This window comes from Pholcus phalangioides, unplaced genomic scaffold, assembly GCF_987345545.1.
Source record: "Pholcus phalangioides strain wild (caught in Gottingen) unplaced genomic scaffold, Ppha-v1.0 ptg000015l_1, whole genome shotgun sequence".
In the NCBI taxonomy this organism is placed as follows: domain Eukaryota; kingdom Metazoa; phylum Arthropoda; class Arachnida; order Araneae; family Pholcidae; genus Pholcus; species Pholcus phalangioides.
This window is the reverse complement of record NW_028301608.1, coordinates 110,124,985-110,141,672: the sequence shown is the minus strand read 5'-3', so window position 1 is coordinate 110,141,672 and position 16,688 is coordinate 110,124,985. Positions and strand designations below refer to the sequence as shown.

At 38.5% G+C, this 16,688-nt stretch overlaps 1 protein-coding gene across 4 annotated transcripts in view; it reads left to right on the top strand.

Annotated features, from left to right (window-relative positions):
* LOC149077566 (LIM domain-binding protein 2-like) overlaps positions 1–16,688 on the top strand; it is a 143,800-nt gene that overhangs the window by 97,684 nt on the left and 29,428 nt on the right. The window lies entirely within an intron of this gene.

The following is a 16,688-nucleotide window of genomic DNA, read 5'->3' as shown; positions in this document are numbered from 1 at the left end:
CTCGTCACATTTTCCTCAGAGGGGTGGACGGATCGAATCCATCCTCGCCCGCGCGTGTGTTTCTCCCTTTTCTGAAATTTTCCATCCAACATTGTATGGTATGCCAGCACGAGATTTGGCGAGTTCGGTGAAGAGTTAATCCATCAATAAATAACGGCCAGAGGCGTACGCACTTGATCCATCCCTTGATGGGCCATTTCTTTTATTGCTATTATTATTATTCTGACAGGTCGCGGAGGGGTTCATCAGGTTTCTTTCGATTTCACGAATGTTTTTTCGTGAATGCATTAAAATGTTCATCGTCATAATAATAATACAGTAACTAAATGAATAAATTTTTCTTCGGCTTCTGATTTACGTGATGCGTTTCAGAGTTGGCATAGAATGATGTATCGAAGGCCGCATTATGAGGCATATTTGTCACATGAAAGTCCAGAGATCCACTTTACGTGCAGTATTCTATTCTTTACATCAGAGGTTCTTAACCCTTTGAGTTCCATGGACCCTATGTTCCAATAAGATGAAGGCCAGGGACCCCTTTACAGAGTGATATTCAACACATAATAACGTACCAGAGATCGACCTTATATGCCGTGCAGTGAAACTTCGATATAATGATTCTCTGCAGAGCAAGAAAAAAAATCGCTGTAGAGCAGGGTTTTTTTTCAACGTATGGTTCGCGGGCCACATTTGGCCCACAGAGCTTCACATCCTGACCTGTCGATCATTTTCAGAAAATGGTTGAAGACATTGAAAAACGAATAATTCTAGAATAAATTGTAGAATAAATGAAAGAAATTGTAGAATAAATGAAAGAAATTGTAGAATAAATGAAAGAAATTGTAGAATAAATGAAAGAAATTGTAGAATAAATGAAAGAAATTGTAGAATAAATGAAAGAAATTGTAGAATAAATGAAAGAAATTGTAGAATAAATGAAAGAAATTGTAGAATAAATGAAAGAAATTGTAGAATAAATGAAAGAAATTGTAGAATAAATGAAAGAAATGAGAAATGAAAGAATAATTACATAATATTTGAAAGAAATGATTTCAATATACATTGAGAAGGAAATAATGTCAGAATTACCGAAATAAATAATTGCAGAATTATTTAATGTGATTTCAGATTAACATTAATCTCAGAATTTATTAATTTAATTAGTAATTAATCAAAAACTTTTCCAGAGAATTAGTGTTAAAAAATATTTCCAAAATTAATCAAAAAATTAATAATTAATAAAAGAAATAATTTCAGAACAAATAAAATTCTTCAATTATTTTTGTCCCCGTTTAACTCGGGGCCCGATCAGCCCCTTCTATTCAGATGTCACTAAATTACATGAGTTGGTGGCCCGCGAGTGAGTTTCAATTTAGCCATTAAGCTACAGGCAAACAAGTCTTGAAAAAATATCGTTGTAGGGGTTTATGGTTGTAATAGTGAGTTTAGACTGTATTTTATTTTTTCAGCTGCGTCATCAAACGCTTCTTGCCCGGGGCTTGAAAAATTGGAAAAAAAAATTAGGCTACAGGAAAATTTTCTGGGTGACAAGCATATATTTTTTTCCCGAGAAAAATGGCTGAAATATATTTTTTTTCTGAGCCCTGGTGACCTTTTCATGTGTAGGTAAAAATGCTTTCGTAAATTCTGAAATTTTTGCGTTGTCCTCAGACTCCAAAAAATTTTAAGCGCCAATGCCGATTTTTTTGTCGCCGTTGTGACCTGGAACATGGGATTTGTAGATCCCTATTCTTGACCTTTTTTGTCTATGTGCCAATAAGACGGAAGCCAATGACAGAATAATATTCATAATAATAAACTTCACAGAATAATATTCATAATAATAAACTTCACAGAATAATATTCATAATAATAAACTTCACAGAATAATATTCATAATAATAAACTTCACAGAATAATATTCATAATAATAAACTTCACAGAATAATATTCATAATAATAAACTTCACAGAATAATATTCATAATAATAAACTTCACAGAATAATATTCATAATAAACTTCACAGAATAATATTCAGCAAATAATAATGTAGAAAAGTTCATTGTTTTCTCCCCAAATCTACCCCCTGAAACTCTCCAAGGATTCCCCGAAACCCTTAGACCTCCTGGTTAAGAACCACAGCAATACATACTTACAATAAAATTAATACAGTGATATCTTTCAATAAAGGACACCGTGGTACCGAAATTTTTGTCCGCTAACGGGGAGTGTCCGTTAAGATAACTTATATAGTGAAATACATGCGTCGATACACTGAGGCCTGTTCCCTAGTCTTCAAAAAGTAGGCCACTGTGGTGGTCAATGCTCAATGTTCATAGTGACGGACCCGCATCGCGAGGACTCCCGGGTTCGAAGCCCACCGATGCCACTGTGGTGAACGGCTGAAGTTAGTTTTCTGTGGTTCCCACCATCGAGGTACGAATGCGAGTCAGTCTCGCCACAGAGAGCACCAGACCTGCAACGGTGCAGATATCCAATCAATTTCACTTCATTCACACCCTGACATATTCATGGCAGCACTAAGAAATCCACACACACCATTAGATATGCAGACTGTTAGGCACGCGCGCGCGCGCGCACACACACACACTTCTGGCACAACTCAACCGGTAGTAAATTGCCCATGGTGATAGAAGCGAGTTGTGCTCGGTATGAAAGAAATTCTTCAAAAGGTGTCCGTTATGGCGATTCCTTGTTGTATTAAGCTCCCTATCTGTCTTGATCTGGGGGACGACGGAAAAACATCTCGAGACACTTCGACTGCACCCGGAAGTGCCGTAACACCCTGTTCGAAAATTACAGCTCTCTATTAACATTTTTTAACATAACGTTATCCTCGAAGTATCTTGATGCTTGGTGTGGCACCCCTGACCAATCCTAAGACACCCTATTTTGATGTGCTTCTTGAAATATCGATTAATACCTCATGAAAACGAAATAGGATCCTCCTGGGTACTTCGGTGAGCTCCATAAAGATGCCCGAGAGCAACAGGTTGAGGTTTGAATCCTGGCATATATCGTTCGATGTACCATGTATAATGGATTGTTATTATTATCAGTGGATTTACACACGCCTGAATCTATTATTAATCTCATGATTGCTTCGTTTCCTGATAGTCAGGAAGGGAGGAGGTTCAGGGCACTAATTATTGTTCAGAGCCCAACAGTTCTTAACCAGGGGCTCACTGACCCCTTGGGAGGAAGGGGGGTCCTTGGAGAGGTTTCAAGAGGTTCGGGAGTGTGGATGAGAAAACAATATATATTTTTTCACATTATAATTACATGCTGTAAAGGTGACCCTGGCCTTCGTTTTATTGGCAGGAAGGGTCCATGAAGCACAAAAACAACCCACTCTGGTGGATACGAGTTTGGATCCCTGCTTTATGGACACAAATATGTTAATAGATATTCATAAAAGCTGAACCTATGATGAAAATATTTTTTTTCCATTCTTTTTTAGCCCTTACGGGGCTTTTAAGATTTTACTTATCTGCATTGTAACTGCCGCATTGGAAATGAAAGCATATTAAAAACCCGAGATATTTCGGGGTGACCGAAATAAATCAGATCAAGTTTGACGAGATATCTCGGGATTGCCGCTGTAAGGGTTAACATGCTGCCTTTAGTTATTTTAGTGATTTCGAAGCCTGTCGCGGGCCACTTGAGTGATTTAGTAAGATGTCATGGGTCTACTTCAGTGATGTTGCTTGTCTTTCAAGGATCACTTGCTTGGTTTGATGAACGGTTACGGGCTGCAATCTAATGAAATGTTTCTGACTTTTAAATGTTCGCTTATCGTATCGGTCCGGTGTGTATCCGACCTATGATGTACAATATTCGTAGCGAATTTGTTGATCTCAAAGAGTTTGTGGATCCCCTTCACCTCAAATTATGTAGGAAAAAAAAATGGAGGGAGGGTGGTGTTAACATTCAAATATAGACAAATTGAAAATTTAATTTCAGAATGGGAATGAATGCTCTGAAAAAGATACAGAAATAAAAATGAACGCACTTAATAAAAGATGATAAAAATATACAGAATTATAACGAAAATCATTAATATTGTGACAGCTGTTTGACTTGGCCACTGAATATGTTGCTCATGGGCAGAGGTGACTGTAGGGCCTCGCGACCCGGGTGGCCGCACGAGTCACCCTTCTAGGAGGGGTGCCAAAAATAGGTCCCCCTCAAAGGTGAAGTTTTTTTTCTCTTGCCGCTCCTGCTCATTTTATAACAATTACACTAACTTTATTGCTCACCTTGCTTTTCAAAAAATCTTAGCATATTATTATATTAATTTGCCTCATAAATTATGCGATGTGCGCGATCTCGTGTGTGTTATCTCTCTCTCTCTCAGTAAGTTACAAATATTGTACATAATACCAGGGTTTCAAACAAACTTTTCTTTATTTATGGTTCATAGATAAGATTGGCAGAAGATAAAAGATGATATATGATTCACAGTATAAAGTGTCTAATAGTCTGTACAATTTTCAAATATTCGCTATTCAAATATTATGACAATAGTAATCTTATCAATAGTTACGCAACACTGTTTTTCCATTTATTTTTTCAAACAAGTTATTTGGTTAACAATGATTTTTTTTCTCAACAATCTTGTAGACCAGTGGATCCCTGCCTTTCATGCTTCAAGTACCTCCTTAAAATTATGCATACCCTGCGTGACTTCGTATCTTCATTTTCAAATGTCTTCGTTTTCCGACAATTGCTGATTTATTTCTTGCGTATCCCCCCCCCCCCCGGGATCATATGAAACACAGGTTTCCGCTGGAGACCATACGACCCACTCCCTTAGAACCCCTTGGACATTCTGGGAGAGGGACGGATGAAAATAAAAGGGGGGAGGGAGGCTGGAGCAAGTGATGAATAAGGACCACAGTATTCCCGCGAATAAGGATAAGGGGATATGTCCCCCAGGTTGAAAACCACTGGTCTAGAGTTTTCGACCGTACATGCTGAACACGTGGTCCTCGGAGTTCTCCGATGTTGCTCCGCGACCTCAAACTTGATTTTTGTGTATAAAAAAATGAACTGAATTATTGTTCACACTAGTATCTTTTGGTTTTTTTAAGTGCTGGTTTATACATCCACTATAGATTCGAACGGGCCTATGGTTAAAATTGCACCACCATTTAACGTAGCCTTGGAAAAAAATTACGTTGGTTTTGATTCTAGAATTTTTACTATGCAATATAAATATAAAAGAAAAAGTATTCAAAGTCGCCATTTTAGTTGATTGAGGCCCGAGGCCCGCGACGGTTTATCAAACCGCGCGTGGTCCACGACAGGTTCTTAAATCACTAAAGTGATTCGCCACTCTCGAAAAGGTGAACACCCACATCCCCCTGTTCTATATACCTGTATACCAGTGTTTCTCAATCTTTTTCAGCCCATTCCCCCTCCTTGGACCATATTTTTTTCCCCTGGCCTCCCTTGTCTTATCCGACACCCCCCCCCCCCATCCAGGAGTGAGACTATTTCTACTTAATGAATTGAATTTAATTGAGACTGATAAATAAAAACATTCTTTTTTAAATAAAAGATTGATCTTTGAACCTGGACCTCTGGGCCACGTTCAGACTTATAAAATACGGGACTATCCAACGAACCTACACAAAAAATTGTTCCTCCTTTATATCTCCCTGAATCCGAGTCTACCCTTGGCTGGGCTGAGCTAAATTTCAGTGAGCTTTTTTCTAATTGTAGGAGATTGGTGGACTATGCAGGGCAGTCTCGATCTCATGGGGCTAGGGACGTACGCAGGCCTGACCTTTGGAGGAGGGGGGGGGGGGCACAAAAATTATTTTCCCGAGAAATTTTGAGTTACCAACCTTCAAAAAACATTTGAATTAACTTAAATCGATTACTTCCGATATTTTAATATTTTTACCGAAATATTAAATTTTTTCTAACTCTTGGTCGGTTTTTTTGAGGAAGGGGCACGGGCTTCCCATGCCCCCTGCTTATGCTTCTGAATGGGGGCTCCAACGTGTGAAGTGATGCGTATGGCCGCATATTTAGCTGTAAGTAACAGCTTACTTCTTTACATACTCAATCGGGAAAAATCACAGTACATACCATATCTCAACATGTAGGCTTCCTATGGGCATGAGACCCACTGGGTCATGCCCGAATGGGCATGGTCCTTAAGATGGTCCAGGTTCTATGGGAGGGGAGCATTTTTTTTTTCTCAACTCTTGTGGCACCTGTCGTGGCTTCCCTTCCACACTTGATTTTCAGCTGCGACCCCAATTGTGGATTCAAAGTCGGGCGCACCGGGCACGCGTCCTCTGCCCCGACTTCTGAAGGGCCCAGAAAAACCCAAACTTAACATTCTTTTTTTTTCAATTTAAGGGGCCCAACATTTTCTTCTGCGCCCGGGGTCTCAATCGACCTTAATCCGCTTCTGTGTGGCCCCCTTTTAGGATATATACCAGGAACATAAAGGAGCCACATGACATGGCCCCGGATTGAGAACCACAGCTGTAAACTATCCCACTATGTTTGTGTTTTTCCCAATAGCATATTGACAACTTTCCGGTGAAAATTAATTTTTGAGCAATTTTATATTTTATCATTTCACAGCCAAGAGTGGCTTTCTGTAGCCTCACGTCAGCTGATACCGGGGTCGCCTTTATCAGACGCGGAGCCCGGTGGTAGAATAATTTTGGTTTCCCCCTTTGTCTCGATTTTATATATTTTGTGTGGGGAGGGTTGATCATCCATAGATTCATGCATTATCACAGAATATACGAGAATGCTGAAAAATATGTGTACTCACATGTAAAATTATGTGTACTCACCAATGAAAATTCAGAATTAATGAAAGAATCCCAGAATTGATGAAAATTCAGAATTAATGAAAGAATCCCAGAATTGATGAAAATTCAGAATTAATGAAAGAATCCCAGAATTGATGAAAATTCAGAATTAATGAAAGAATCCCAGAATTGATGGAAATTCAATTAATGAAAGAATCCCAGAATTGATGAAAATTCAGAATTCATGAAAGAATCCCAGAATTGATGAAAATTCAGAATTAATGAAAGAATCCCAGAATTGATGAAAATTCAGAATTAATGAAAGAATCCCAGAATTGATGGAAATTCAGAATTAATGAAAGAATCCCAGAATTGATGAAAATTCAGAATTAATGAAAGAATCCCAGAATTGATGGAAATTCAATTAATGAAAGAATCCCAGAATTGATGAAAATTCAGAATTAATGAAAGAATCCCAGAATTGATGAAAATTCAGAATTAATGAAAGAATCCCAGAATTGATGAAAATTCAGAATTAATGAGAAAATAATTCCAGAATTGATGAAAATTCAAAATTAATGAGAAAATAGTTCCAGAATTGATGAAAATAGTTCCAGAATTGATGAAAATTCAAAATTAATGAGAAAATAGTTCCAGAATTGATGAAAATAGTTCCAGAATTGATGAAAATAGTTCCAGAATTGATGAAAATTCAAAATTAATGAGAAAATAGTTCCAGAATTGATGAAAATTCCAGAATCAAATCAGTTGTACCTAAATTTGATGTACAGTCGGTCCCTCTTATAACGTTCCCACTTACAACGTTTTCCCGCTTAGTACGACTTATTTTCGTGGTCCTAACTCTAAGAAATTCTCATTAAGATTTCCCGTTGAAAGCGTTTTCTCGCTTACAACGTTTTTCATGACGATTTTTTGAAAAACGCTATAAGCTGGATCCACAGTATATGTTTTTCCCGTCTAAAATACCAAAAGAGCGGCGCCTTGCAAACCGCGGGGCCCGGTGCTACCTCGCCTGTCGCACACCACTAAGGTGGCTCTGGCTGATACACGTGATAATATCTGTCTAATAATTTAAATTTTTTTGGGATCAAATCGTTTTATTTAGTTCTCTCCTCCGCACTCTTTGCTGCGCGTCAACCCACAAAATTTTGAACTGTGAGGGAAATATTTCAATTTCGGGTCATATATTTTCTACGCAATTTTTCGCTCTTCTCCGATTTCCTCGAAATTTAAATAATTGAAATGTGATTCTTCTTTTTTTTTTTCCTCTCGTGCGTGCACGTCGTATGCGTGTGTGTGTACGCCACTGTCGATTTTCAGTGACGTGACCACAAGCTGTCCAAGGTCGGTTGGCGTTGGGTTGCTTCATTCAAAAGCCTCACCATCAATCGGTCTCTTCCTCCCTCTCTTTCTCTCGAAATGTGTATATGTATGCGTGTACATTTATGTATGTGCGTGCGTCTGTGTGTGTGGGCTTTCGGGGGGCGGGAGGGTGGCGAACGTCGGGAGGTAGTGGAGTGAATGGTGGGGGAGGGTAAATGTTTCCAGAGAGTGAGACGGGGGGGGGGGAAGGGCGGCAGTTGCGTTGCGAGAGGGTAGTCCGGGGGGCGAAAGGAACGTTCCTTCGTTGGTTAAGGGTTGTCATGTTTAGTTTGATCCTCAGAGAAAGAGATTTTTCCGCCAAAAAGGATGAACACAATCTCCAATACGTGACTGTCTCTCTGTCTTCCCATACATACAGAAGGAATTCTTTTTACATTTTTTGCTTCGTAGCCCTCCCCCCACCCCTTCAATTCAAGTTATTTTTACTCCAGTGCTTTTTTTTCCTTAAAAACAAAAAAAAAAACGTTTTCAATTCGAAGAAAAACTTGATACGTACATACTTTACTGAACCAATGTGAAACCCAAAACTTTTTGTATCTTCATGATATTGTATTTTTCCTGCTTTTTGAATTTCAACAAAATCGCTGCGCAATAATTCGGTTGGGAGCATTTCCTGGAAATTTTGAAGTTTATATGTTACGGTGAAGTGATGAATTATGATATAATGATGTGATAAATGAGTATGCGTAATCACCAATCGTCTCGTGCGTTTGATAAATTTTATTGCATTTATCACTTTTACTGGCGATTATGCGTAATTCCCAATGAAGTTGGTAAGTTTGTTACGGAAGAAATATTGAAGAAATCATATGGAAATATCACTTTAATTCACATAGGCTCTCAAACTTTCGTCGCGCGCCGCTCCCGTGCCCAATTCATGGTTCATCTGCAGCTCCCCAAAATAGTTTAGCGCGTATTCTCACACACACACACACAACACTTCAAAGCATGAATAGGCACACAAAACAATATCTCCAGCTTTCTACGATACTCCTGACAAAGACCCCTAGGAGCCGCAACGCACACTTTGAGAAACACTGCTTTAATTCAAGCTCTTATCGGTTTTGCCTTTACAAATGCGTACAATACAATTGTTTTTCTATAAAAATTAAATTAAATTGAGTTAAGCGTAAAAGAATACTGAAAAAATAAAATTTTAATCAGTCTTTGATAATCTCAGCTTTCTCTTCATATTTTATCAAAATGTGCAAACATAATCAACATTACTGATCGAATTTATAATTCTTGACTGAAGTTTATGCATAATATGTCCGGTGAATCTAAGTAGTTCGTTGACAATTTATCGTACCTACCACTACGAACGGGGGGGATTATACATAATCATCGATGAATGTGATGAATTCGCAATATTTATCAGACTTACTAAAATGTTCGGTGATTGTGAATAATAACCGGCAATTGTGCATAATAATCAGATTGCATTTGCCGCTTAATATGTACAGAATGCATAGGTAACAGGGCGCATGACATTTTACTGGTTGAAATTTTTACGAACCGTTGATCCGAGAGGCATATTTCCAATTAGGAAAAAGTATCCAAATTACGTGTAGTACTCAGATATGTCATTCATGTTGCAAGAGGCTTATACAGGGTGTTCTGTTAATGGACCGACAAACTCAGAGGGTTGTTAGTAGGCATCAAGAGCAACAAAAATTGCAATGGAACATGGTGTCGCAAACCACGTTGAGAGGGGGTAAAAATCGCGAAAAACGCATGCAGGTTTGGACTTCACGCTGGAACGACAAAAAGTACAATAATAATTACAAAAAGATTTATTTGATTAATTATTACAAGATTTGTTGGAAGTGGCGGCCGCTAACGTCATTGCACAGTCTACAGAGACGTAAAATCGATTCCGAGACGCGCTGTAAGACACCAGGTATCATAGGCGGTGATAGACTTGGAAGTCTGGGGGAGCACAGCCATTATTGCTGGGGGGGGGGGGAAGATGATGCTGTTGTCGGTTCATCTATACATATATGCATTAGATCAGTCGACTTCACCTTTGATGCTGCCCCCCCCCCGTATCTCCGCCCATGCCAGGTATGCTTTTGATGTCTGCTGCAGCGACGGCAATCCGCGCTATGAGATCCTCTGGTGTGTCCACAGGCGTCGCATAAATGAGTGATTTAAGGTGACCCAATAGGAACCCACGAAGGCATTCAGCGATCAACTGACATCCATCTTTTGCTCCTCTGTACTCGTAGCCTGCGTGCGTTTTTCGCGATTTTCACCCTCTCAACGTGGTTTGCGACACCATGTTCCGTTGCAATTTTTGTTCCTCTTGATGCCTACTAACAACCCTCTAAGTTTGTCGGTCCATTAACAGAACACCCTATAGCTATTAAAATAAAAATGGTAACTTTTTATGCGGACACCCTGCGCTGGGGAACCCAATTACACAAAGTTGTTGTCCTGACTTGCCCAGCAAAAAATAAATCCACTTTTCTAAGTGCAATATTCGCTGCAGAGGCATACGGTGGAAGAGGGCGGGCACAAGGGCCCCCGAACCCCCCTCCAGGCTGACAAAAAATTAGAAAAAAATCACAGTGTCGGTAAAAAAGAATTAGTTTCTGTTTATTTAAGTGTTTTTTCCTGTGTGATTTAAGTGTTTTTATTCAAGTGTTTTGTCCTGAGAAATTTTAAGTGTAACTCAAAATTTCTCAGGATGAAAATTTTCGTGTCCCCTTCAAGCCTTTTATGCCCCCTCCTAAGGTCGATCCTGCGTATGCCCCTGATTTGCTGAGATATTCGAATTCGAAAAACTGGTTAAATTTGGGGGGGGGGGACATTAAATGCAGGAAAAATGGTTTATCAGCATGGATGCAGGGGAAATCAATGGGTTCCGAGAACTCTTTTGATGTTTCCTGTATAGAACAGATTAATGTAATTGGGTAATAATAAGCAATTTTGCAATGGATCCTATTTTTTATAGGATCCATTGTTATCAGTAGAAAAAGACATTCTTCAATATCATTATCGAATTCTCTAAATTTCTTGGAAAAACACCGTTAAAGTGAAGCAAAAATGCGGAGGGAGGAGAAAAATGTATCGTTATATACCAAGTCTTCGCATTTTTGTCTTTAAAAAAGGTCATTAACATTATTTAGTCAAGACCGATGTACATAGACCTTATATCAGAAGTATCGGCATAACCGAGTTTGACTGCAGTTTTTGTTTAGTAATATACAGTAGGCCTAGATAGTACGTATTTATTCTATGGTTTAGGCCGGCATTGCACTATAAAAGTTTGATATAAGTTCCTTTCTAAAACTTGATAAATGCAACCAATAAGCTTACCGGTTGCATTTTTCAAGTTTATCAAACCTTTATAGTGTAATACCGGGCTACGAAGTTTTGTAAAAGATCTTTTATCAAACTTTTATAGTCTGATCCCTGCTTTATAAATCCAGCGTCTCTCAACCTATAGTCCTCAAACCAGATTGGTCCCCAAGAAGAATTGGAAAAAATTTAATTCTAATGAAATAAAATTATTCAGTTGCATCAAAGAAAAAAAGCATTAATAAATGATAATAAGTAATATTCACACACGTTAGGCTGGTATTAAATACACTATTAAAGTTTTGTGAAAGTTCTTTTATAAAACTTGAAAAAATACAACCAATTAGCTTATCAGTTACATTCGAGCGAATGAATAAGCCTTTTCAAGTTTTGTAAAACATCTTTTACCAAACTTTTATAGTGTAATCCTGGCCTTAGTTCAAATAAAAGATAGTACGAAAATATGGGGGAAATATTCTCGAGCTTTGAACCCTGTGAAAACGAATCTTTTCTTATTTGATTTTGATGAAATTAATTTTCTGTGTGGGGAGGGGGGGTTAACTAAGGGTCCGTGGAACTATTTAGAAACGCTTCGATATCTCTTTCACATGGAGAGCGGGATATGTCCGGTCTTCAAAGGACCCATTTAGAGTCCTAGATTCTTGTCGTTGCATTGACAGATGTACTGAATCTATTACATCTGGTGCTAAATCAGATGTTCGAGGAACAAAAGGGGGGGGGGGGTATTTCAAAAAATGGTATCTGGAGGATAGGCTTCAAGTGGTGCGTGAAAATAATCAAATCATTGTTTTTGTACATTATACTCTGAAAATTATTCATTAAAGGAGATCCTTGGCCCTCATCTTACCAATTCCTTTACTGATTCAGTGACTTAATTCAATGCGGGACTGGCGCTGCCAAGATCCCCTTCAAACTGAAAACACAGTGGATCTTGAGAAATTGAATTTTGTGGATGTTAATGCCGAAACTGATATTTAGAAAAAAAAGCGATTTGTCTCCTCCGGGAATCGAACCCGGGTCTCCTTGCATACCGGGTAAGTGCGCTAACCAATACACCAGAGACATGCTTTTCAATCCCTTATAACACGCATTAGTAGCGTGTTTTCACTTTCCAAATATCGGTTTCGGCATTAACATCCAGAAAATTCAATTTCCTCAGTACATTTCAGGCCGAAAAAAATATCTCTTCATACAGTGGATCCTGCTTATAACGTTTTTAGAGGGAAAAACGCTTTAAACGGGAAATCTCGACGAGTATTAGTAAGAGGTGGGAGACCACGAAAATAAGTCGTACTAATCTGGAAAATGTTATAAGCGGGATGCGCTGTACGCGTACTTCAGAGGGGGGGGGGGAGAATAAATAACTTACATTCTTGGCGACAAAATACTTTGATAATTTTTTGTTTTCCACAAAAACTCAGCATTTTTTCCCCTGATTTCAAGAGGTCTAGTTAACAACAGAGAAAACAGTAGTAGTTAGGATTATATAGTATGGAGAATGATCGTGTGTCTGGAGAAATGAACGTAATTGTACATTTCAGAAGGTTGGACGCGTTTGTTAGAAACAATTTCCATTCATGATACAGTGAAACCTCGATATAACGATACTGTGCGGACCAAAAAAAAGTTGTAGAGGGATTTATCGCTACATCAAGGATCGTTGTAGCGAGGTTACACTATATTTAGTAAAAAGGGAGTGATGATAATGATTAAATGTTTGGTTTACGCCAAAAAATGCTCAACCTTTAAGAGAGTGCGGGCCACTTGAATGATCTGGAACAAAGCCGCAGATAATTTTAGTGATCTGCAAATATGCCATGGGCCACTTAAGTTATCTGTAAATGTGCCGCGGGTAACTTAAATGATATGGAATTGCACCGTGGGCCACTGAAGTGCTCTGCAACTGTGTCAAGGGTCACTCAAGTAATCTGTAAATATCCCGCGGTACATTCAAGTAATTCGGGAATGCACCGCGGATCACTTAAATGATCTGGATATGGGCTGCGGGCCACCTATGTGATGTTGAACTGCGCTTCATGGTGAGTGATCTATCTATTCTTGAGTGATCTATGAATGTGCAACTAGCCGCTAAAGTGATCTGAAATTGTGCCGCGCGTCACTTGAATGATATTTTGATATGCAATGGATGGGGACTTTAGTGACCTATAAATATTCTGCTGTCGACTCAAATGATTAAGATATGAGCTGCGGCCACTTAAATGACCTGTGAATGTGCTGCAGGTCCCTAAGTGATCTGAAAATGTGCTGCGGGCCACTTAAGTGATGTAGAACTGCACCGCAAGTCACTCAAGTGATCTTTAAATATGCCGTGTAGTTCATTTTTAATAAATTAGGTATGAAGTCGAGGGCCACATTTGACTTGACCCGCGAACCATGGGTTGAGCATGTATGGTTTACGCCAGGGGTTCTTGACCTATCTCAGCCGCGATCCAAATTAATAACGAGATCAAACTCACGACCCCTGTGGACTGTTTGCTTTTCGAAATTTGTGAAACCAGTGACGTAATAAGTGCATTCATAACAAGGACTGTAAATGAATTTGTACGAATCATCTAAGTATAGCCCCCGCCCCGCCACGAATCAAGTTTGGGCCATGACCCGTAGCTCAAGAATCCCTGACTGTAAGTGGATTTGAACGACTCATGTCGGAAGCCTCTACGACCGAAGATTGGGTCGTGACCCATAGTTCAAATACCCTTGACTGCGAATCAGGTGTCTTCAACCCTTCAGACATTGCGGGCCAAATTATGTAAACTAAAGTCCGCGGGTTACCAAGTCATACCGTGGCGTTACGCAGTTATTAAACAGGATCCGCCAAATTTATTGTGAACACTTTTATTTACTCGAAGTTATTTCTTTCATTAAATTTTTATTTTTATTAATTTTTAAATAACTTCCTTTCATTAATGAATTCTTTTTAATCAATTTTTTTATTAAATTTAAACTTTGTCAATAATAACGTTGATAATCCTGAAATCATTTTATTCATTAATTTTTAATTTCCATTAATTATGAAATTATTTCTTTCAAAAATTCTTAATTTTTTTCATTAATTTTTTTCACTTCTAGCAATTCTGAGATTACTATCGACAGTTCTGAAATTACTCTTGACAATTCATAAATTACTCTTGACAGTTTTGAAATTATTCTCGACAGTTTTGAAATTACTCTCGACAATTCATAATTGCTCCTGATAATTCATAAATTACTCTTGACATTTCATGAATTACTCTTAACAGTTCATAAATTACTCTTAACAATTCACATAAATTACTCTTAACAATTCACATAAATTACTCTTAACAATTCACATAAATTACTCTTAACAATTCACATAAATTGCTCTTGACAATTATGAAATTACTCTTGACAATTATGAAATTACTCTTGACAATTATGAAATTACTCTTGACAGTTCTGAAATTACTCTTGACAATTCATAAATTACTCTTGACAGTTTTGAAATTATTCTCGACAGTTTTGAAATTACTCTCGACAATTCATAATTGCTCCTGATAATTCATAAATTACTCTTGACATTTCATGAATTACTCTTAACAGTTCATAAATTACTCTTAACAATTCACATAAATTACTCTTAACAATTCACATAAATTACTCTTAACAATTCACATAAATTACTCTTAACAATTCACATAAATTGCTCTTGACAATTATGAAATTACTCTTGACAATTATGAAATTACTCTTGACAGTTATGAAATTACTCTTGACAGTTATGAAATTACTCTTGACAGTTATGAAATTACTCTTGACAGTTATGAAATTACTCTTGACAATTCATAAATTACTCTTGGCAATTCATAAATTACTTTTGACAATTTTGAAATTCTGAAATTACTGTCAATAATTCTGAGCTCTTATTTCTTTCTATCAGTGTTTCTGCAATTATTACTAGTGGTTCTGCAATTATTTCTTACTAGTAGTTCTCTAGCTATTTTTTCATTAAGATGTTTTTGAAAGCATTTCTGCTAATTCTGTAATTATTTATGCTTTTTGGATGTCTAATTTGGCCTCTCGAAAATATGTAGCCGATATCAAATCATAGGCCTCAAAATCTGTTTTGGCTCAGGGTCCCCCAAATTCGTTGCGAGGACCCTTTTAATGTATCAAATGCACAGGCATTACTGTTGAATCTGGAAAGTATTTCACAGTTCTAAATACACCAGCACAGATTTTAGTGGGCAGAGCGCTCTTTATAACGATTCTCCTTTTTTTTGGAATTCAATTGTTTTTCTACGTATGGTAACGGTCGGAGGGCCACATTTGGCCCTCGGGCATTGGGTAAATGACCCCTTCTCTGAGTTGATTTGAACGACCCATCTCGGAAGCCCCGGCGACGGAAGTTTGAGTCGTAACCCATAGGTTAAGACAGTGCCATCTTAAGGTACGGCCCGGAGGCTTCAAGAGAAGAGAGAGCCTCACAAAAAATTAGATCTGGATGAAATTTTCGAGATATTTCTTGGTTGGGCCTCGGAAAAATCACCTGACCCGGGAGATCCCTTCTCCTCCATCGATGCTGTTAAGATGGACCGGGGTTAAGAACCTTCGGTTTAAAAAATTCGTATCTTTGGTGGCCCATTGACCATGGAATGAACTGTTAAGTGGATTTTTGTCAAAACGTTTTTGATTTTTTTTTTTAATGGAGTGTCTCCGTGTCGTGTTAGTACATAAGTAGTGACTCGCCCGCCCCCCCCCCCCCCTTTATTTAATGTTGGAAGATCTGTTCCGAGATGAACCGAAACAAATTGTCAGGTTCCAAAACACGTATTTTTCGTTGGACGAGTACATTTAACTCCCACCACCCTCGACGGTGTTGTTGTATTACGGTAGGCTTCTGTTATGACAAGTGTGGCGAGTTACCGCTCTGCTGTCGATTAAAAAGACGCCAATCCGTTGTGTAAGGGTGCTTCTCAGTTGTGGAAGAGGGAGGAGATGCGCGCGTGGAAGGGAGGGGAGGAAGATACAGAGTGAGGGTGATGTCGAGAAAGAGTAGAGAACAGTACGAAGGGAGAGTGAAAGGGGGAGAGAGAGAAGGGGGGGGGGCCGAGAGCAGACGCCCAATGGGGAGCGCCGGATAATAGAGCGGGAGGGTGGAGGAAAAGCGAGAGCGG